This window comes from Haemaphysalis longicornis, unplaced genomic scaffold (assembly GCF_048455015.1).
Source record: "Haemaphysalis longicornis isolate Haplotype H1 unplaced genomic scaffold, Haemaphysalis longicornis Haplotype H1 scaffold_1, whole genome shotgun sequence".
In the NCBI taxonomy this organism is placed as follows: domain Eukaryota; kingdom Metazoa; phylum Arthropoda; class Arachnida; order Ixodida; family Ixodidae; genus Haemaphysalis; species Haemaphysalis longicornis.
In genome coordinates this window covers 135,483,504-135,505,477 of record NW_027526203.1, presented here as the reverse complement: position 1 = coordinate 135,505,477, position 21,974 = coordinate 135,483,504, and the positions used below count along the sequence as shown (strand labels likewise).

Here is a 21,974-nt window from a genome sequence, read left to right as displayed (position 1 = left end):
GAAGAGGAAATTCTTAGTAAGGATCTAAGCGAAAGAGAATCAGGCCTTCTACGCAGCTACGAATCCAAAAAGGCATCCGCTATATCCGAAACAAAAGTCCGTAAATTTTCCCGAGATAATATCCCTAGCAATGACAACATCCGCAAGAATAAAGTTAGCCCCATTACTAATGGCTGTCCATTATCTGGGAATGCACATGAAAATCGCCCCTTAAACGCGCCAAATACTAACCATTCACAAGGTCTCATTAGTGCCAGTACTAGCGATTCTGCCAACGCAAACCCAAATTTTTATTCCCCTTCTGTAACCTCTCCCCAGGCTACTGAAACTAACAAAAATCTCACCGGAAATGTGATGAACCTCTCTAGTATTAATCTGTCACCAGATCAGATGAGCGCCTTGTCAAAAGGTCTGAATTTTTGCCCGGCAACTGGCGGTTAGAAAGAATTTCAACTTTTTAAGGACTTAGACAACTTCGCCAGAAATATGAGACTGAGAGAGTACTTCCATGACCGTCCTCCAACCGGCGAAGCCCGAACCGCATTACCTAGCCATAAGCACTGGACCCCTCCCACGCAGCGCGATACATGCCTCGACATGTATATTAAAGCCGTTCATCGCGATGTACGAGCAGCATACCAAAAGCAAATCCCTTTCCGCTGTAACATCACCAACAAGGAAAAGAAAGCCCTGGAGGAACTCGCAGGTTGCCCCGAAATAGTAATCGAACCGGCCGATAAAGGAGGCGCCATCGTGATCCTCGACAAAGCTGACAATGTAAACGAGGCTCATAGACAACTATCAGAATCTGCGTTCTACAAAGTACTCCCTAGCGATCCCACTAATGATTATAAGCTAATTGTAAAAGAAAAACTCACTGAACTTGTTCAAAATCAGGAAATAACTGAAACAACTGCTCGTTCTCTTATCCCCTTAAGCCCAGTAGCCGGTAGATTCTACCTTCTTCCTAAGATTCATAAAAATAACAACCCAGGTCGCCCCATTGTCTCTGGCATTGGTACTGTCACCGAGAACCTCTCGCGGTATGTCGACTCTCTCATTCGCGACATTCCCCCCAGCTTTCCATCCTTCATTAAGGATACAAATGATTTTCTCTCAGATATCATGAAGATGGAAATTCCCAACAACTGTTTACTTGTTACCCTAGATGTCGTGTCGCTGTACACTAACATTCCGCATGCCGATGGGATCACCGCTGTATCATGTGCGTATGAGGGGTCGGCGGATGACAAACCTATCGATTCTTTCACCCTTGAAACTTTCCTTCACCTTATCCTTGAACTTAACAATTTTGAGTTTGACGGTGTCAATTACGTGCAAGTCAGCGGAACATCAATGGGAACCAAAATAGGGCCCAACTACGCGAACATCTTTATGGGATGTCTAGAGACAAACTTCCTCGCAACCCAAAGTTTGAAGCCATTGTACTACAAAAGGTATATAGATGATATATTCATGATTTGGCAGCACGGTGAAATGGAACTTCTTGCGTTTATTGAGGCTTTTAACCTTGCGCATCCTACCATCTCCCTCTCTCATTCCTACTCTACGCACAGCATAAATTTCCTGGATGTTACTGTCACAGTTTCTCAGGGCAGACTTCAGACTAATCTCTACAGGAAACCTACGGACACGCGCCAGTATTTGCACTTCCACAGCAGCCATGTCAGGCACTGCAAGACTGCAATACCTTACAGCCAATCTCACCGTTTTAGGCGAATCTGCACAAGCCAGGCGGATTTCGATTCTAACTGCAGAGAACTTAAAACCGCACTCTTAAATCAAAAATACCCAGAGCAGGTGATCGATGACGCGATTACACGAGCTAACCAGTTGAACCGCACCGAAATTCTCCGAAAAAAAGATCCAAAACCCAATCAACAAACCAACCTCGTTTTGACCCATTCGGCCTCTTCTCCGAAAGTTGCTTCCATACTAAGGAAACATCACAATATCCTCGCTCACAGTGAACGCCTAAAGAGAATATTCCCCGAGCCACCACGTGTTGTTTATAGACGCAGCAAAAATTTGGGCGACGTTCTCACTAAATCCAGCATCAGCCGACCACAGACTACTGGTTGCATGCCCTGTAACAAACCACGGTGTAAGGTATGCCCACAAATGACCACCACACAGCGCGCCGCCAGCACAGCTTCAAACTATTATGTTAATGTAAAAGGGAACTTTAACTGTGATTCCGCCAGCGTCGTATACCTGCTGGAATGCACCCTCTGCGGCAAACAATACATTGGCCAGACTGAAACACCCTTTCGTTTGAGGTTTAACAATCACCGCTCCCATGCAAAAACCTGCCCTTCTTTGCCTCTATCAAAGCATGTTAACACTCCTGGTCATTCTTTTGAACAACTGAAGGCCACAATTCTCGAATCTAGTTTTAAAACGCATCACGATCGCGAGGTTCGTGAGTCTTACCTTATCTATAAGTTTAAATCAGCGTCGTTTGGCATAAATGAAAGTTATGGGAAATTAACCTGTCTTTCCTCCGATTAAACTTTCGGCTGCATTTCTCAGGCTAGTGTTATGCCTGTTCATTTCTTTCCCTCAATAATATTCTCCCATTAGTTGGCGAGCTCTCGTAGTTGGGTATAGTTTCGTGCTAGCACGACGTTTTTAGCACAATGGCTTCACTGAAGCAAATTTGATGAACAAGTCTGGACATTGTCTTCTGGGTAGAAGGCTGCAGTACCATTTTTAGCTTTGATATTCTCACCTTGCAATTAATTTGTGAACGCGAGAGTGTGTGATTGTTTTTGTCCTCTTTCTTTTTTGTATTGTTGTTTTCTAATATTCGTTGCTGACCGCCTCGGCATTCCCTGAACTGGCACCATGCGCCGGGCAGATGAATACCACTTGCTGCCGCGTCATACGCGTGCACCTGCCTGTTTTCTTCTTTTTTTTTTTAATGACCTTTTTTTTTTCATGACTTGTTTAACCTTGTCTTTTTTCCCCTATCAATGTACACTCATTTCCAGTCGAAACTAGCTATCCTACTGCGTTTGGGCGCGACCCCCGCCTCCCACCAACAGAAGCCACGTGTCTCACGTTTCAATGACCTTACCAGGATTCTTAGAACGGGTGTGAATGGGCAGATGTGCGCCCTTTGTGTGCATATCTTCTTTGGAACGTCTTCGTTCCACGTGACTAATCTTTTTGCTCATGTCAAACACGGGCATGGGCATATGTTGTTTTGACCCCTCTTTCACCCCCGTTGCCACGGGGGAGGAAAATTACCTTGTTAATTATTATTATTTTTTTATTTTTTAATTATTTATTATTTTTTTCTCTGTGTTTGGTTCTTCTCTCTCTCTTTTTTTCCAAGTTCGTACCGCGTGACTGTGTGTTCTTATTGTCCTTGTTGTAATTATTTTCCCGCTCTCCCTTCATTCTTTTGCTACCCACCAACCATGAATCCATTTGTACAAACTCTCCCTCCTCTTACCTTGCCCTCGCGCTTGCTACATTTTCTGTATATATATAGCTCTGAAACGAACTTATTTTGTACTCTGAAGAAAGGGAGTCCTCTCCCTGAAACGTCAGTAAACTTATTTTTATTTTCTAAGTCTTTCTCGTTTGTCTCTGTCTCTACTAACCTTATTTTTTTCGCGCTCTGTGTGAGTTTTTATCTTTTCAGTCTATATATATATATATATATATATATATATATATATATATATATATATATATATATATATATATATATATATATATATATATAACAGAAGAAAAACTTCGAACAAGGTAAAAGCACGATTGTGGCCTACGTTTCAGCAAAGAGAACTTGCTTTCCTCAGGGCAATCTCTCGCCTGGCAGGCAGGGTTTATATAGGGGTAGGACCTGGGTCCTACCCCTATATAAACCCTGCCTGCCGGGCGATATATATATATATATATATATATATATATATATATATATATATATATATATATATATATATATATATATATATATATATATATATATATATATATATATATATAGTGTAAGTAAAGAGTCGGATACACAGCGAGAACAATAACAAACAATGTTTACTTACGTAGCGGCAACGGGACTTGCCTTCATCAGAATAAAAGTTACATGATTTTGCTGTCTATATTACGGTATATCTAGCAGAGAAGGAATTCTTGGCTACTGTTTAAATATTCAAAAACTTGGGTGCGACCACTTGGAAAACACTAACAAATACTTTATTTCGACAGTTTCGACCAGTGGTCTGGTCTGCTTCAGGGAAAATTACAAGTGACTGAAAATGCTCTACGATACACACTTCACGAGAGAGGGGAATTTTGTCCTCTACCTCTCTTTCTTGCCAGAAAAGAAACCAAATAAATGAAAGCAAACATGTACAATAATCTCAGCGGCACATATACACGTCTCTCCCCAGGCGAGCGGCGATACAAAGCAAGGAGAGGGGAAAAGGAAAACAGGAGAAAAAAGGAGTATAAAGAAGGAGGCAATTAGAAATAGAGAAAGAGGGGAGAAAAGGAGAGGCAGAAGAAAGGGGGGTTCTCAGAAGCAGACACTGACGAATACGAAGGTCGAACAGCGGAAACTTGAAAGGTAGAGTGAGGGACCGCTCAGCGGCTCAGAATGACGTGACGTGCCGCATTCCGCGTACTGTAAAAAGAGAGAGAGAAAAAAAAAAAGAAAAAAAAAAACGGAAGAAAAACCCTAGGAGTAAATTATGTTTGAAGAACGTTGTTGCGAATGTAGATAGGCGCCACATGGCCCCCAGTAGCTCACGAATGCCAATACAGGGTCTAAACACACATAGCGAGAGGAGCGGAGGAAAGATGAGTACGGAGGCTGCGGCGTCGGGCAAGGTCCGCGCACTCAACATGGTCCGAAGTCGTGTTGTAATCGATAGCCCGAGTCGGCGCGGCGCGCCACGGAGATTTATTGGTGCAGAAGCGCTAGCGGAGCGCCGAAACGTCGCCGGAGGAGTCATTCCCGTGCGGAAACGCACCCCCCTAGCCCCCCCCCCCCCCCCCGTTTTCCCGAAGCTCGTAACCGTGTGGTCGCCAGGCGCGGGTTCTCTATTTTGTTAAAAATGTCAAAACGATAATGAGGAGAAAAGTAGGTCTGAACCGCAGATTTATTGCTAACAGCACTCGTTTGGCTCCCTCGCCGCACGCCCCCCGCCCCCTCCCCCCAAATAAAAATAATACTAATAATAATAAAAAAAAAAGAGTTCACGTATGGTCTCGTAGGCAGCCCAATCTCCCTGCGCTCTCGTTTATACCCTCAGTAAGCGTCCGAAATTTATGTATAAAGAACGATTCTCTCTGTTCCCGCTCGTAAGTATTGCGGAAGCCGGACTGAATTAACACTACTTGTATTCTTTCGAAGGAGTGATCCGGGAGGCGGAGGTGCCTGGACAGTGGAAGACCGGGAAGTCCCTTTACATGCGACTTGTGATTGTTAAATCTGGTGCGGAAGGGCGTTTCGGTCTGTCCAATGTACTCCTGATTACAAACGAGGCAACGAAGTTTATAGATTACGTTTGAGGTGTCGCAATTTAAATTTTCTTTGATAGCATATTTAAAGGTTGACCTGCTGGCTTGGGCAATATTAGTCGTCTCTATGTGGGCGCAGACTTTACAGCGCGGCTTGCCGCATGGTCGGCAGCCTTGAGCTCGCTCAGGTGGCTCTGTTTTAGCGTTGACTAAGAGGTCCCTCAAGTTTTTGCCACGTCGGTACACAACACGAGGGGGCTGCTGGAAAATGGCCGACAACCGGTCGCTCTGTTTGATGATATTGAAATTTCTTCTCAAGATGTCATTTACTTTAGGAATTTTGGAAGAGTAGGTGAGAACCAAATTATTCTCGGGGTGGTTTTCTTTTCGGCTTTCAGCTAGAATGTCCTCTCTTTCTAAGTTGCGAGCACGCTCAATTGCATCGTCAACTATTCCTTCTGGGTATTTTTGGCCAATCAGGGAGGTCTTACGTTCTCGTGCATTTTTCTCGAAATCCTCCTGCCCAGAGCATATTCTACGGTACCTGTGTGCCTGTGAATACGGTATGCCTGTTTTACAATGGCGAGGGTGGCTGCTAAAGAAGTGGAGATACTGTTGGCGGTCAGTGGGCTTCCTGTACAATGTTGTTGAAATGTTCCCACTGTCCAGGAGCAGCGTGACATCTAAGAAATTAATGGTTTTGGTTGAGATCTGATGGGTTAGTTTTATTGAAGGATGCAGGGAGTTGATATCTGAAATGAATTCCGTGAGGCTCGCCTCATCGTTGTCCCAAATGAAGAAGATGTCATCCAGAAAGCGCTTGTAAATTACGGGTTTAGGGCAGCGTTTTCCAATGAATTCCGTTTCCAATGACGCCATGAAGATATTGGCATATGTTGGTGCCATTTTAGTCCCCATGGCTGTGCCGTTAATTTGAAGGTAGTGTTCACTGTCGAATTCAAAGTGATTGTATTCAAGGACTAGGCGGAGGAGGGTTTCTAATGTGCTAGGGCTGACATCTAAGCAAAAATTAGAGTCACCGTAAGATGAAATCGCGGCCAGTATGCCATCAGTATGAGGAATGTTTGTATAGAGCGACGTAACGTCCATGGTGACGAGAAAACTGCCAGGTGGGACAACTAGGTTCGAAACCTCGCGGAGGAAGTGACCCGTATCTTTTATGTATGAGGGGAACGTTGGAGGGATATCCTTAATTAGGTGGTCGATAAAACTGAATATTTTTTCTGTTGCCGTTCCATTGCTCGACACGATAGGGCGGCCAGGATTATTTTCTTTATGTATTTTGGAAGAAGGTAGAACCGGCCAGGCTTAGAATTATGAGGTACCATTAATTTATACATTGCGTGGGTAATTTTCCCATCGTCCAGCAATGACTTGAGTGCGTCGATAATTTCGGCTTCAAACTGTATTGTTGGGTCGGCAGCAAGCTTGCGGTAGAATGTCTTATCAGTTAGCTGTCGCTGCCCCTCTTTTAGGTAGTCATTTTTGTTCAGAATCACTACAGCCCCTCCCTTATCCGCCGGTTTTATTACGATGCCAGAATCCTCACTGAGGCTCTTGAGTGCTTCGCGTTCGTCTAATCCGAGGTTGCTGCGAACGGGCAACCGTTTTTCGAACGTGGTGATGATATCTTTCTGTACGGCCGAAATGTACATGTCTAAGTGCTTATCCCGTTGCTCACTTGGTGTAAACATTTTGTCTGAAAGTCCGGGAAATAGTTTTTTGCTGCCCGTGGGCTGGTCATGAAAGTATTCTCGTAGGCGCAGGTTTCTAGCAAAGTTGTCGAGGTCCTGATACAGTTCGAATTCATTGATGTTTCCCGAGGACGGAGAGAAATTTAGTCCTTTTGAAAGTAGTTTGAGTTCGGCTGGAGAGAGCTGTCTGCTTGAGACGTTCACAACGTTACAACACGGCAGGTTGTCTTTTGAGTCGCATATCAATGCGGGCCCAACGCGGCCGTCCACCCCCGAAGCCTCCGCCTGTGCCGCCCCGTTCCCGCAAATGGGAAGTTGATCTCGTTCGTACTTTTTTGATTTTCTTTTCTCCGCCATAACCTGCTTTTTATTTTCGTACCTCTCTAGTTCACATTGTTCTAATTCTGAAAGAACTGATTCCTTACGTTTTGCCAGTTCTGTTGACTTTAGCTCTTGGGCCTTCCGAGTGCTGTGTTCCATAACCAATTTCGTCAGGCTTACGGATGCGTCATTTAAAATTTTTGTCCACTGATTCCTCTCGGTGTCATTAAGTGTCGACATAGATGGTGATAATTTGACTTGGAGACCCTTGGGTGCTTTATTATATTTCACGTAAGAATTTAGGTAGCACGCATGCGAGTCAAACCGTACTCGTTTCTCCACACATTTGCGCAATTCTAGAAAGGACCTGGACCATGTTGCGTTAGAGCGGACCTCACCTGAGCTGCTGTCTTGTCAATTCTGAGCACCAAGCACGCCCGCGCCCGCCGCCTCGACGTAGGAGAGTCGGCCCGACGAGGGCCCCCCAGGCTCATCAGCAGTCGGGCTGGTCCGCGCAGGAGGTCGAACAAACTTTCGGCGAGCGCCGCCCACAATTTCGTTGTTCAAGTCGTTCTTCAAGTCGCTTTTTGCCTCTTCCCTCTGTGGGAACACGGAGAAGTCCAAATTACTGTTGAGGTTCGGGTGGGTAGGAGGTCGAACAAACTTTCGGCGAGCGCCGCCCACAATTTCGTTGTTCAAGTCGTTCTTCAAGTCGCTTTTTGCCTCTTCCCTCTGTGGGAACACGGGGAAGTCCGAATTACTGTTGAGGTTCGGGTGGGTTGTAGAAACGGACGACGCGTGGTCCATCCATGCATGTGCGGAGCGAGCAGAGTTTCGCAGGAGGACTTGCTGCAGGTGGCTTGTCATCACAGCGACCCCCTCGAAACTAGGGTGGAGTCCGTCCGCAGCGAACACCCGTCCCGACGGCAGCCACTCCATGCCGTGGTCTATGTAGCGGACGTTACGGGACCGGCGGCAGTGCGCCCGCAACAGCGAGTTGAAGTGGCAGGCCTCCCGGTTGTACCGCTCCACCGCTCTTCTGTTGGCGCATCCGCGACGGCGGTTCGGGGTCTGGGGAAGGAGCAGGGTGACGAATATGTCCGCAATGTTCGGGCGCTCCCGATGAACAAGCTCCAGCATTTCCTGGTAGTGGCCGAATGTGCTTGTTGCCGATCTGTGTCTTTTTCGGATGTCATTCGCTCCGACGTGGAGGAACAACACACTCGCTGTTCGTGGGACGAAGTCCAGGAGGGGCAGAATATCACTGACAGTGGCGTCCAACTGGCAAACGAAGGCCGGGGTCCCGTGCCGGAGGGGATCAAAGTTCGTAAAGAAATGCTTCATCTGTGAGTCGCCGATGACGACGGAGTTGATGTTCGTTTTAGGATACTTCCAGGTCAGGTTCTCCATCGTGGTGCGAGCAGTAGCCATGAGTATATATAGCAGAGAAGGAATTCTTGGCTACTGTTTAAATATTCAAAAACTTGGGTGCGACCACTTGGAAAACACTAACAAATACTTTATTTCGACAGTTTCGACCAGTGGTCTGGTCTGCTTCAGGGAAAATTACAAGTGACTGAAAATGCTCTACGATACACACTTCACGAGAGAGGGGAATTTTGCCCTCTACCTCTCTTTCTTGCCAGAAAAGAAACCAAATAAATGAAAGCAAACATGTACAATAATCTCAGCGGCACATATACACGTCTCTCCCCAGGCGAGCGGCGATACAAAGCAAGGAGAGGGGAAAAGGAAAACAGGAGAAAAAAGGAGTATAAAGAAGGAGGCAATTAGAAATAGAGAAAGAGGGGAGAAAAGGAGAGGCAGAAGAAAGGGGGGGTTCTCAGAAGCAGACACTGACGAATACGAAGGTCGAACAGCGGAAACTTGAAAGGTAGAGTGAGGGACCGCTCAGCGGCTCAGAATGACGTGACGTGCCGCATTCCGCGTACTGTAAAAAGAGAGAGAGAGAAAAAAAAAAGAAAAAAAAAAAACGGAAGAAAAACCCTAGGAGTAAATTATGTTTGAAGAACGTTGTTGCGAATGTAGATAGGCGCCACATGGCCCCCAGTAGCTCACGAATGCCAATACAGGGTCTAAACACACATAGCGAGAGGAGCGGAGGAAAGATGAGTACGGAGGCTGCGGCGTCGGGCAAGGTCCGCGCACTCAACATGGTCCGAAGTCGTGTTGTAATCGATAGCCCGAGTCGGCGCGGCGCGCCACGGAGATTTATTGGTGCAGAAGCGCTAGCGGAGCGCCGAAACGTCGCCGGAGGAGTCATTCCCGTGCGGAAACGCACCCCCCTAGCCCCCCCCCCCCCGTTTTCCCGAAGCTCGTAACCGTGTGGTCGCCAGGCGCGGGTTCTCTATTTTGTTAAAAATGTCAAAACGATAATGAGGAGAAAAGTAGGTCTGAACCGCAGATTTATTGCTAACAGCACTCGTTTGGCTCCCTCGCCGCACGCCCCCCGCCCCCTCCCCCCAAATAATAATAATAATAATAATAATAATAATAAAAAAAGAGTTCACGTATGGTCTCGTAGGCAGCCCAATCTCCCTGCGCTCTCGTTTATACCCTCAGTAAGCGTCCGAAATTTATGTATAAAGAACGATTCTCTCTGTTCCCGCTCGTAAGTATTGCGGAAGCCGGACTGAATTAACACTACTTGTATTCTTTCGAAGGAGTGATCCGGGAGGCGGAGGTGCCTGGACAGTGGAAGACCGGGAAGTCCCTTTACATGCGACTTGTGATTGTTAAATCTGGTGCGGAAGGGCGTTTCGGTCTGTCCAATGTACTCCTGATTACAAACGAGGCAACGAAGTTTATAGATTACGTTTGAGGTGTCGCAATTTAAATTTTCTTTGATAGCATATTTAAAGGTTGACCTGCTGGCTTGGGCAATATTAGTCGTCTCTATGTGGGCGCAGACTTTACAGCGCGGCTTGCCGCATGGTCGGCAGCCTTGAGCTCGCTCAGGTGGCTCTGTTTTAGCGTTGACTAAGAGGTCCCTCAAGTTTTTGCCACGTCGGTACACAACACGAGGGGGCTGCTGGAAAATGGCCGACAACCGGTCGCTCTGTTTGATGATATTGAAATTTCTTCTCAAGATGTCATTTACTTTAGGAATTTTGGAAGAGTAGGTGAGAACCAAATTAGTCTCGGGGTGGTTTTCTTTTCGGCTTTCAGCTAGAATGTCCTCTCTTTCTAAGTTGCGAGCACGCTCAATACGGTATATCTATATACGGTATATCTATACGGTATATCTATATATATATATATAGATATACCGTATTTGCTCGCATAATGATCGCACTCGCGTAATGATCTGATCGCACCGCTGCAGTTCGTCGTCAAAATATGACTTTTTTTATGTCCCGCGTAATGATCGCCCTCTGATCTTGCCGCAGCCATATGTCGTTGTGTGCCAAGTCTAAACGACGAGGGTCCTGCTTACGTTAGTTTCCTCCCCTTTAAAGCGGACATGGCTACGTTATTGCCGCGGACGTCATGATATTAGCGATATCGCCAAGCGTGCATGAGTTCATTATTGGTGCGGAAGAAACTCACTAAATGCACTTAATGTACACAAAAACAAAAAAAAAAAAAACGCGCTCGGCTTGCTGCTTCGCCAGCCGTGTCTTGATGTCCCACACTGTGATAGCAGCAGCCGCCACTTATCGGTCGACTATTCACACCTCATAGCAAACTCATTCCGGCATGTTCCATATTTCCGTAATTCCGGCGCGTTCCGTATAGAAAACACTGCATTTTGCATCACGCGGTGGTCATTCGGTGGTAAGTCGAGTTTTTATATGTTTTTGTTTTTATGTTTATTATGTTCATGAGACTTGTCATAAACATTCCGACCTAGAAATTGCATTTTCTGCGCTGAAAGTTTTTCCGGAAAAATTTACCTGTGTAATGATCGCACCCCTAACTTTGCATCATAGGTTTTGAAAAATAGTGATCTCATTACGCGAGTAAATACAGTATATATATATATATATATATATATATATATATATATATATATATATATATATATATATATATTTATATATATAACACAGAAATAAGGGTTGGCAGTCGAGAAAACCTCGGAAAGCAAAGGGGAGGATGTGGTAGATCATTGAAACAGATTAAGAATTTGGAAAGAAAGAAAGAAAGTGAAGAAAAAATGCCCGCCAGGTGGGATCCGAACCCACGACCTCCAGAATACCGGTCTGGTGCGATAACCACTACGCTACCGGCGGGGCGATTTTCCCATTCACTTTCTGGGGTATTTATGTTAGGTATGTTTGTTTCCTGTGCTTGGGGGTGGTAGCCAGCGCCATTCGGACTAATCGGGGTGAAGGGGACCTTCTTTTTAACCCCCGGGTCGTGACTCGAGTGTCTACGACATGTCCAGAGTGGTCGACCAGCTTTGAACCCTCTTAAGCTCCCTTTGGCAACAAGACTGCCAGAACAGAGGCCCTCGCTATGCATGTAGCGAATCAGAATAGGAAATGAGGGGCTCGTTGAAAATAACACAGAAATAAGGGTTGGCAGTCGAGAAAACCTCGGAAAGCAAAGGGGAGGATGTGGTAGATCATTGAAACAGATTAAGAATTTGGAAAGAAAGAAAGAAAGTGAAGAAAAAATGCCCGCCAGGTGGGATCCGAACCCACGACCTCCAGAATACCGGTCTGGTGCGATAACCACTACGCTACCGGCGGGGCGATTTTCCCATTCACTTTCTGGGGTATTTATGTTAGGTATGTTTGTTTCCTGTGCTTGGGGGTGGTAGCCAGCGCCATTCGGACTAATCGGGGTGAAGGGGACCTTCTTTTTAACCCCCGGGTCGTGACTCGAGTGTCTACGACATGTCCAGAGTGGTCGACCAGCTTTGAACCCTCTTAAGCTCCCTTTGGCAACAAGACTGCCAGAACAGAGGCCCTCGCTATGCATGTAGCGAATCAGAATAGGAAATGAGGGGCTCGTTGAAAATAACACAGAAATAAGGGTTGGCAGTCGAGAAAACCTCGGAAAGCAAAGGGGAGGATGTGGTAGATCATTGAAACAGATTAAGAATTTGGAAAGAAAGAAAGAAAGTGAAGAAAAAATGCCCGCCAGGTGGGATCCGAACCCACGACCTCCAGAATACCGGTCTGGTGCGATAACCACTACGCTACCGGCGGGGCGATTTTCCCATTCACTTTTCTGGGGTATTTATGTTAGGTATGTTTGTTTCCTGTGCTTGGGGGTGGTAGCCAGCGCCATTCGGACTAATCGGGGTGAAGGGGACCTTCTTTTTAACCACCGGGTCGTGACTCGAGTGTCTACGACATGTCCAGAGTGGTCGACCAGCTTTGAACCCTCTTAAGCTCCCTTTGGCAACAAGACTGCCAGAACAGAGGCCCTCGCTATGCATGTAGCGAATCAGAATAGGAAATGAGGGGCTCGTTGAAAATAACACAGAAATAAGGGTTGGCAGTCGAGAAAACCTCGGAAAGCAAAGGGGAGGATGTGGTAGATCATTGAAACAGATTAAGAATTTGGAAAGAAAGAAAGAAAGTGAAGAAAAAATGCCCGCCAGGTGGGATCCGAACCCACGACCTCCAGAATACCGGTCTGGTGCGATAACCACTACGCTACCGGCGGGGCGATTTTCCCATTCACTTTCTGGGGTATTTATGTTAGGTATGTTTGTTTCCTGTGCTTGGGGGTGGTAGCCAGCGCCATTCGGACTAATCGGGGTGAAGGGGACCTTCTTTTTAACCCCCGGGTCGTGACTCGAGTGTCTACGACATGTCCAGAGTGGTCGACCAGCTTTGAACCCTCTTAAGCTCCCTTTGGCAACAAGACTGCCAGAACAGAGGCCCTCGCTATGCATGTAGCGAATCAGAATAGGAAATGAGGGGCTCGTTGAAAATAACACAGAAATAAGGGTTGGCAGTCGAGAAAACCTCGGAAAGCAAAGGGGAGGATGTGGTAGATCATTGAAACAGATTAAGAATTTGGAAAGAAAGAAAGAAAGTGAAGAAAAAATGCCCGCCAGGTGGGATCCGAACCCATATATATATATATATATATATATATATATATATATATATATATATATATATATAGGTCAAAACTTGGGTGCAGACACTTGGAAAACACAGTGAACAAGGGTTTTATTGTTCCCAACAGTTGCGAAAGGAGAACCTTTCTTCTTCAGGGGTTATTTTAGAATAGACCGAAAAACGCTTATACACTTTGCCTCCGAGGGCTTCTCTTTCTCCTCACCCTCGTCAATGAGAGCTCTCGGGGAGAGTAAAAGAGGGGAGAGTAAGAAGAAGATGTCGTAACTATACTACAGAAGGTGGGGAAAAGCAAGAAAAGAGGAAGGGAAAGTGGAAAGTTGTAAATGGGAAGGAGGCACAGTTGCGGCATTGATAGACAGAAAACAGACGCATAAAGTTAAACCAATGTGTGTCTACAGAGAAAACGGCGTGCTGCGTCTGCGTGCGGAAAGAGAGAGAGAGATACATAAAATTTGGGGAGTCGAAGCTCGAAAGCCTGAACGAAAAGTCTGTGGATGGCAGAGAAGCATGCCAACGTCTGCCTACTGGTGATGAATGGTAAAAAAGAACGAAAAAGAGGCATTTGTTAATGGCGGTTTGAGACCGTCGTTAGACAGAGACAAGAACCACATGGCCGCAGGTGCCCGAAGGAAGCTGATCGGGAAACGAAACATTCGTGGACAGCCTTGAAAAAAAGGATCAGTGAGTCCCCAATGCGCGGAGGGTCGTACGGGTCCGTCTGAGTGAAATGGTCCGGAAAGTTTGCGTAGAAAACGATTTACGCCTTGGAAACAACCACAGGCGGAGAAGGATTTATCACCTCACCGCCGCCGGAGGGGCTGTCGCCACGCCAACGGTCCCGCACCGCCACCCGCCCTCCCGCTTCCCCCCCCCCCCCCACCGACCCCCTCGTCTCACAGATGCCGGCACAACGCGGTTCCCATCAGGGGCGAAGGAGGTGCTCTACGAACTAAAAAAAAAAGCTATGTGATGATTATTCGTTTCGTCCTCCCTCAAAACATCTCAGGGTGGTTACGTTAGTTTCGAAAGCAACTCAATCTCCCTTTGGTGTCATTTATTCCTTCGGCAAACGTCCGAAATTTATGTATAAAGAAGGATTCTCTTTGTTCCCGCTCGTATGTGCTGCGGAAGCCGGACTGAATTAAGACGGCCTGTATTTTTGCAAACGAGTGACCCGGGAGTCGGAGATGCCTGGACAGCGGAAGGTCGTGGAGGCCCTTCGCAGGTGACTTGTGATTATTAAATCTTTTGCGGAAAGATCTTTTTGTTTGGCCGATATATTCCTCCTCACAGACAAGGCAGCGGAGTTTGTAGATGACATTAGGGGTGTCACAGTTGAGGTTGTTTTTGATTTCATATTTAAAGGTTGACCTGGTGACCTGGGCAACGTTAGTGGTCTCCATGTGGGGACAAAGTTTACAGCGCGGTTTGCCGCATGGCCGGCAGCCTAGAGTTGGCTCAGGTACTTCTGTTTTTTCCCTGACCGAAAGGTCCTTCAAGTTTCTGGCCCGTCTGTACACAGCACGGGGGGGCCGCTGAAAAATAGCCGACAAGCGCTCACTCTGCCTTATGATATTAAAATGTCGTCTCAGGATGTTGTTTACTTGGGAAGTTTTGGACGAGTACGTAAGGACCAAGTTAGTCTCATGGTGGGTTTCATAGGGTTTCAGTCAGAATGTCTTCTCTTTGTAAATTGCGTGCTCGGCTAATCGCATTGTCAATAATTTCTTCTGGATATTTTTCACCAACCATGGCGGTCTTTAGTTCCTCAGCATGTTTTTCGAAATCGTCCCGTCCAGAGCATATCCTGCGGTACCGGTGTGCTTGTGAGTAGGGTATACTTGTTTTACAATGGCGGGGATGGCTGCTGTAGAAATGAAGATATCGTTGGCGGTCAGTGGGTTTCCTGTACAATGTTGTTGAGACTGTCCCTTGGTCCAATATGAGCGTGACATTAAAAAAAATTACGGTTTCAGTTGATATTTGATAGGTCAGTTTGATTGATGGATGCAGAGAGTTGATTTCTGAGATAAATTCCCTGAGGCTTGCCTCATCATTATTCCAAATGAAGATGTCATCGAGGAATCGTTTATAAATGATAGGTTTTGGACAGCAATTTGCAATGAACTCTGTTTCTAATGACGCCATAAAGATATTAGCGTATGTAGGTGCCATTTTGGTACCTATGGCTGTGCCGTTAATTTGGAGGTAGTGGCTATTGTCGAATTCAAAGTGATTGTACTCAAGCACGAGGTGAAGGAGGGTTTTCAGTGTTCCGGGGGTTACGTCCAAGCAGAAATTAGAGTCACCGTAGCATGAGACTGCGGCAAAGATGCCATCAGAGTGAGGAATGTTAGTGTACAGGGACGTAACATCCATGGTGACGAGAAAACTGCCCGTTGGGACCTCGAGGCCTGAAACGTCGCGGAGAAAGTGACCTGTATCCTTTACGTATGAGGGGAAAGTCTGCTGGATGTCTTTAATTAGGTGGGCGATGAAACTGGATATTTTTTCCGTTGCCGTTCCATTGCTGGATACGATTGGACGACCAGGATTGTTTTCTTTGTGTATTTTAGGTAGGAGATAGAAACGTCCTGGCTTCGAATTTTGGGGTAGCATCGCTTCATACATCCGATCGGTTATTTTCCCATCACGCAGCAAGGACTTTAGTGCATCCACAATCTCAGCTTCAAATCGCAATGTTGGGTCGTCTGTGAGCTTGCGGTAGAAGGTCCCGTCAGCTAGCTGTCGCTGTCCCTCGTTTAAATAGTCAGTCTTGTTCATAATTACCACAGCCCCCCCTTTGTCTGCAGGTTTTATTACAATGGCAGTGTCCTCACTCAGGCACTTCAGGGCTTCACGCTCGTCACTAGCGAGGTTGCTGCGGATGGGCACCCGTTTTTCGAACTCTTTGATTATATCTTTTTGCACGGCCGAAATGTATACACTGTAAAAACTCGCTGTCACTTTAACAGCCATTTCTCCGTTAATTTTGACGAGCTGTCGCCGTCCAAGGGAAAAGACGTCCTTTCTCCCGTCAATAAAGAGGAGAGGGGGAAAACTACGGGAACGCAGCAAAACAAACAAACTGCTTCTGGGCGTAAAGCGCTCCAATTGGCTCCCGCAGTCGTGCAGGACACTCCGGAAACTGACTTTTTTTTTAGCCGGACCATCTTCCGCCGCCTTCGTCAGCCTTCGTCTTCCTCCCTCGGTGCTGCGTTGTTTGTCCTGCGATTCTGTATGTCGTCGCGCCATTTTTTGCCTGGTGTGCCACAAGTGACAACATTCTAAGCCAGGAGGCAAGGGCACCTGAAGAAGGTGAGTACTGTTCCCTTGCTTTTGTGCTAGAAAAGGTGTTGGAGGCGTGTTCATGAGAGCTCGTTTGTGCGCTCACCGCGTGCGAAGCACATGGGTGAGCAGCGCCTTAGGCCTAGGTCTCTCGGCCCGCTTGAGCTGTAGCTGATGGAGGTACCCTCGCTAGCGCTCTTTATTGGCTTCGAACAAAAAGCAAGAAGATCGCGTTCAATGCTTCTTTTCGCCTTTCAATGGGACAAGATATTCCTAACGTGGGAATAAACGTGCACGAAGTAAAGCGTGCATCGGCTTCCGCTGAAAGCGCACCGGCCACTCGTACGAGTGGGCGGAACGTATTTCGGCGCCAACGTATAAGCAAGCCCACGTTTTGTGCAGGCGCAGGGCCGGATATCTTAGTGGGATTCACCTATCCGCATCAGGCGTATATCGATAAATTTTGTCTGTGCGGGAATGCGCACCGGCCGTGAGCACGGGCGCCTTCGCGTACTCCGGTTAATCGCCTGTGCACGCCGCTACGTTGATTTGCTCAGGAGGGTTTAACTCGTGAAGCGTATACGGCAGTGTCTGCAGAGTTACAGAATTTGCAAAATTAACTTGTCAGATATACAGTTTCTGTAAAAAAGTATCGTAATCAATTTTCCGTTTATGTATAAAACCAAGTAATAAAGCCCAAACCAAATGATAAAGTTTGCTTCCTGTAAGCGCACGAAGGCAAGAAGATAGTCAAAATTGCACGTGGTGAATATCTAGGCAAAGGGAATCTAAAACGGGACAAACTCAAGCCCAGCACCAAAAATCGTTGTGGATGCCTCATTTTGTTGCATCCGCGTTTTTGTGATGCACCGTTGGTGTCGGGGAATTTATTCTCGCTTTCACAAAGGGAGTTAGCTTTTCTCAAACCGACAATTAGTGTTTGACGTTGATCGCCGCGAAGCAACAACGCCGCCAGCTACAGAGGCTCGGCAGACACCCCTAATGCTGTCCATAACTGTGCCGCCGCGTGGGACACCTCGCACGGGCGCCTAGACAATACTCCAGATGTTTTTCAACCATGGGAAGAGAGTGAGCCGGCAGGGACAAATGTTTCTGCCCCCAACCGCCGTGGGCGCCGGCTTCTTTCGCCGTGTCAATATGGCTGCCCCGCTCTCGGTGGGCCCTCTCCGGAGGTCTTTCTCTACACCAGTAGGCCAGCTTCCTCGTAGGGGGACGCCTAATTGCCATTTTCTTCACTTTCTTGTTTCCTCTCGACTCAAGACGGAACAAAAACTTTAAAATCCTTTTACATACCGACCTTCGATCTCGGTCTTACGCAACCATAGATCTCAGAGTGGTATCTTCCCTTAAGATAGTCCTCTTAGCTACCTACGGTCCTAAACTGCGAAGGAAGCCGTGTTGAGGAAAGGTGAGTGGGATATGGGGAGAAAACGTCCTAAAAAGTGAAAGCGCGGTCTTTACGTCGGTCTTTAACGAGTGCTGCTGTTATTTGGATGATTCTTGGTAAAAATAAAATAACTGTTTCGGTGTTTTCTGTTACACTTACATCCCAAAAAGCAACAGGGTTACAGTTGCAAGTTCCTCTTTTTGAAAAGTAACTAGCTACAGTTTAGAGTCATGGAAAAGAAGTAACGAGATAGCAGTAATTCGGTACTGTCACTGTTACTGCCAAGAACTGGAACAGACTCACGAAATCTGACTGGCTGACAATGACGTTACATTCACGCTGTGCCCCTGAAACTCGCAACGACACGGACGCCGTGGGAAATAGAGAAAGAGCGACGCACGCTGATTCGAATGGAAGTTACTGCCTACGTTGTGTAAGCAGTAATTTTCTAGCTTAGGCTACATTGACACCGTGGTAGGCACTAAACATGGGATAACCGAGGGTCCCGCGCTGGCACTGAGGCGCTACAAGGGGCGCCGCATTTAATTGTTGTGTTGGTAGCCCGACACTATACTTTCGAGTTGGCTGTTTTCGCTGGCCGAACTTACGCATAAAAGAGGGCCTGTGCAGTAAACTAACGCAACTTAAAGAGGGAGGGGGCAGGTGTTCGTTGTACTTCACATAACTGTCTTCATTTTTAAATAATGACCACTGCATTCCCCTGGTTATACATGTAGTCCACAGCCGGTGTTTACGCAGCACCGGTTAGTGGGTCTGAAGAGAGATGGAGAATTAAAGGAAAAGTTTCAAACAGTGTGCACCTAATGTAAAGAGCGTGTGCTGGGAGAAGGGGGGTGGGGGAGGCAGCCTAAAATATTAACTTATAAACTTCATGGTATAATTTGGGAAAATTCGGTAGTTTCTTTCATTGCGTGTATGGAGCATGTTTGCTCCAAACACGCTCCATACCCCGATGCTCCATAACCCGATGAATTTGTTTACATTATCAGAGGTTTCAATAATCAGAAGTTATCATAAATATGGTTAGGGGCAACATACAAACTTGTGTTGTAATGAAACAGTCACATATATTTAGTAGTAAAGCATTCACGCAGAATAGTTAAGTGCTATCACACCCTGAAAAAAGAATCACGAATGGATTACTGCTTTGCTTTGCATGAGAGTCCAAAACAGTTTTTTCTTTCTTTCTCAATCTACACGCGGTTGTTGGCGCGTGCATGTCGTTTTGACACGTGTATGCAGGTAATAGGATTTATTTGTGGCTATTAGTGATATGAGGATGCAAATTTGCAGCTAGAAGCAGCAAATGCAACCGATATTTTCTGCCAAGTACAAGCGAAGAGTGCGAATTAACCGAATTTACGTAATGAAGCTGTTTGAATTAAACGACTTTAAAATATATTGCAAACAGCGGGCAACCAAAATTTTGAAATTTGTGAGAATTAACCGAAAGTGTGAATTGTCCGAGTTTGAATTATCTTCACTGTACTGTACTTGGTACAGATATCTATTCTAGGCATCATGATAAGTAACCTATTTTTTCCTAGCATTGAGGCGAGGTGCTGTTCAATGTGAAATGTAAATGCACAGGTTTTCTTAACATTTTTTCGAATTTAAAGTTTTGTGTGCTTTATGCACCGAAGCTAAACCTGGGCTGTGAGGTACACTGTAGTGGTAGACTGTTTAATGTACAAAGCTTCCGATATTTCTTACTGATTATTTTCCAAATTAGTCCCTGACACTTGACCACATGTGCTTTACAGAAAGAATTTCATTTTATAAATTACATCGCATATGCCATCATAAAGCCTAAATATGTAGTAGTCAGTTCATGGCCTATAGATTTATCTTCTCTTTTCAATTCCTTTCCAGGTACTTCGGGCAGATCAACCCATCTAAAGGACGAGGCAAGGGGCTGACCAGTGGCATAGCACCGAGGTTGCTGAGCCTTCTTAAAGCGCTTTAACATAGGTATGTTGAGCCTTTAATTATGACCAGTATATAGGTATGACCAGTGGGTTAAATCAAAACAGTATGCTTACCACACATGCATGTCGCAGAGCAGCGAAACGTCGCTGCTGAACGATTTCAAGCAATCACTAAAATGAATATTGTTCTCTCTTTCATTTTTTTTTCGCAGGTAATGCACCCATGGCTCCTGGTAAACAAGTAGCCGACTGGAAGTTTGACGTTTTTTAAATCTATGTTCCATCCATGTACCCACTGTACCATTCAATTTATGCATCAATTGTACCATTCTCGAGGAATAAATATACGAACACAGATGCCAGCTGTTGTAGCATCTTTTATTTGATTGTGTCCCCTGTACGTGGCACTCACACAATTCATTCCCCAATTTTGTATTTAATGATAAGAAAAAAAACTGATGCCTGATCAATTTTGACAGCCTAATACTATTTTATATTGACAAAAGTGTACAACAGCCGAAATAACATCTGAAGCCGTCATTATGACGACTCCTTAGTAGTATAGGATGACAACAAAAACGTCAAAATGACGACCAAATGTATAATGAAAAGACTGGGGCTGTCATTTTGAAGACTTCTTGTATATCAGGTTGACAGGTGGTCGTCAAAGTGACAGTGAAAGTCTTTTTGACGGCTTTCTTGTATATGAGGTTGACAAGTGAGTCGTCAAAATGAAGGCAGCACGTCATTTTGACGACTAATTTGTATTTCAGGATGACAAGTAGGCCGTCAAAATGACCAAAAACGCCGTCATTTGGTATTGACGACCACTCATCAATTTGACGGCCAAAGGCTTGGAAATAGAGCTGCCAGAACTTTTCCGTCATTTTGACCAAATTTTTTTTACAGTGTAGATTCAAGTGCTTATCCCGTTGCTCATTTGGTGTCCATATTTTGTCTGAAGGGGCAGGAAGTAGTTTTTTGCTTTCAGTTGGACGCCCATGAAAGTATTCCCGAAGGCGCAGGTTTCTCGCAAAGTTGTCCAGGTCCTGATAAAGTTCGAATTCATTAACGTTTCCCGTTGAAGGACAGACGTTAAGGCCCTACTTGAGATGTTCACAAGGCCCTACAGAGCTCCCTACTTGAGATGTTCACAACGTTAGGATGCGAGTGCTTGCGCTCAGCGGGAGAGGGCTGTTTATTTGGGAGGTTCAAAACGATAGAGAATTTGGGGCTGTTTTTTGAGTCGCATGGAGTCTCTTGTTCTCCCCTGGCCTCCACCCCGGCAACCACCATCAGAGCGCCGTCGTCCCCGCGAATTGAAATTTTGTCCCGTTTGCATTTTTTTGCCTTTTTGTTTTCCACAATTTTCTGTTTTTTTATCTTCGTATCTTTCCAATTCAGATTGTTCCAGATTAGAGAGAATTGCTTCCTGGCGTTTTACGAGTTCAGCTGATCTGAGTTCCTCAGCCTTCCGACTGCTGTGCTTCATAACCAATTTCGTCAGGCTCACGGACGCGTCATTTAAGATCTTTTCCCACTCCTTTCTCTCAGTGTCACTAAACGGAGACATTGAAGGTGACAACCAGAGCTGGAGACCCTTGGGTGCCGAACTACTCTTGACGTAGGAATTTAGATAGGAGGCATGTGAGGTAAATCTTACTTTTTTTCCACAGTTTTACGTAATGATAGGAATGATTTGGACCATCTCACGCCAGAGCGGACCTCA

At 45.8% G+C, this 21,974-nt stretch overlaps 1 long non-coding RNA gene across 1 annotated transcript; it reads left to right on the top strand.

Annotated features, from left to right (window-relative positions):
* Positions 1-16,549: 16,549 nt before the first annotated feature.
* On the top strand, positions 16,550-20,716 carry LOC144166068 (uncharacterized). The gene is made up of 3 exons (XR_013321553.1): positions 16,550-16,918; positions 20,190-20,288; positions 20,458-20,716. It is a non-coding gene; the product is annotated as an uncharacterized LOC144166068 (long non-coding RNA).
* The last annotated feature ends 1,258 nt before the right edge of the window (positions 20,717-21,974 follow it).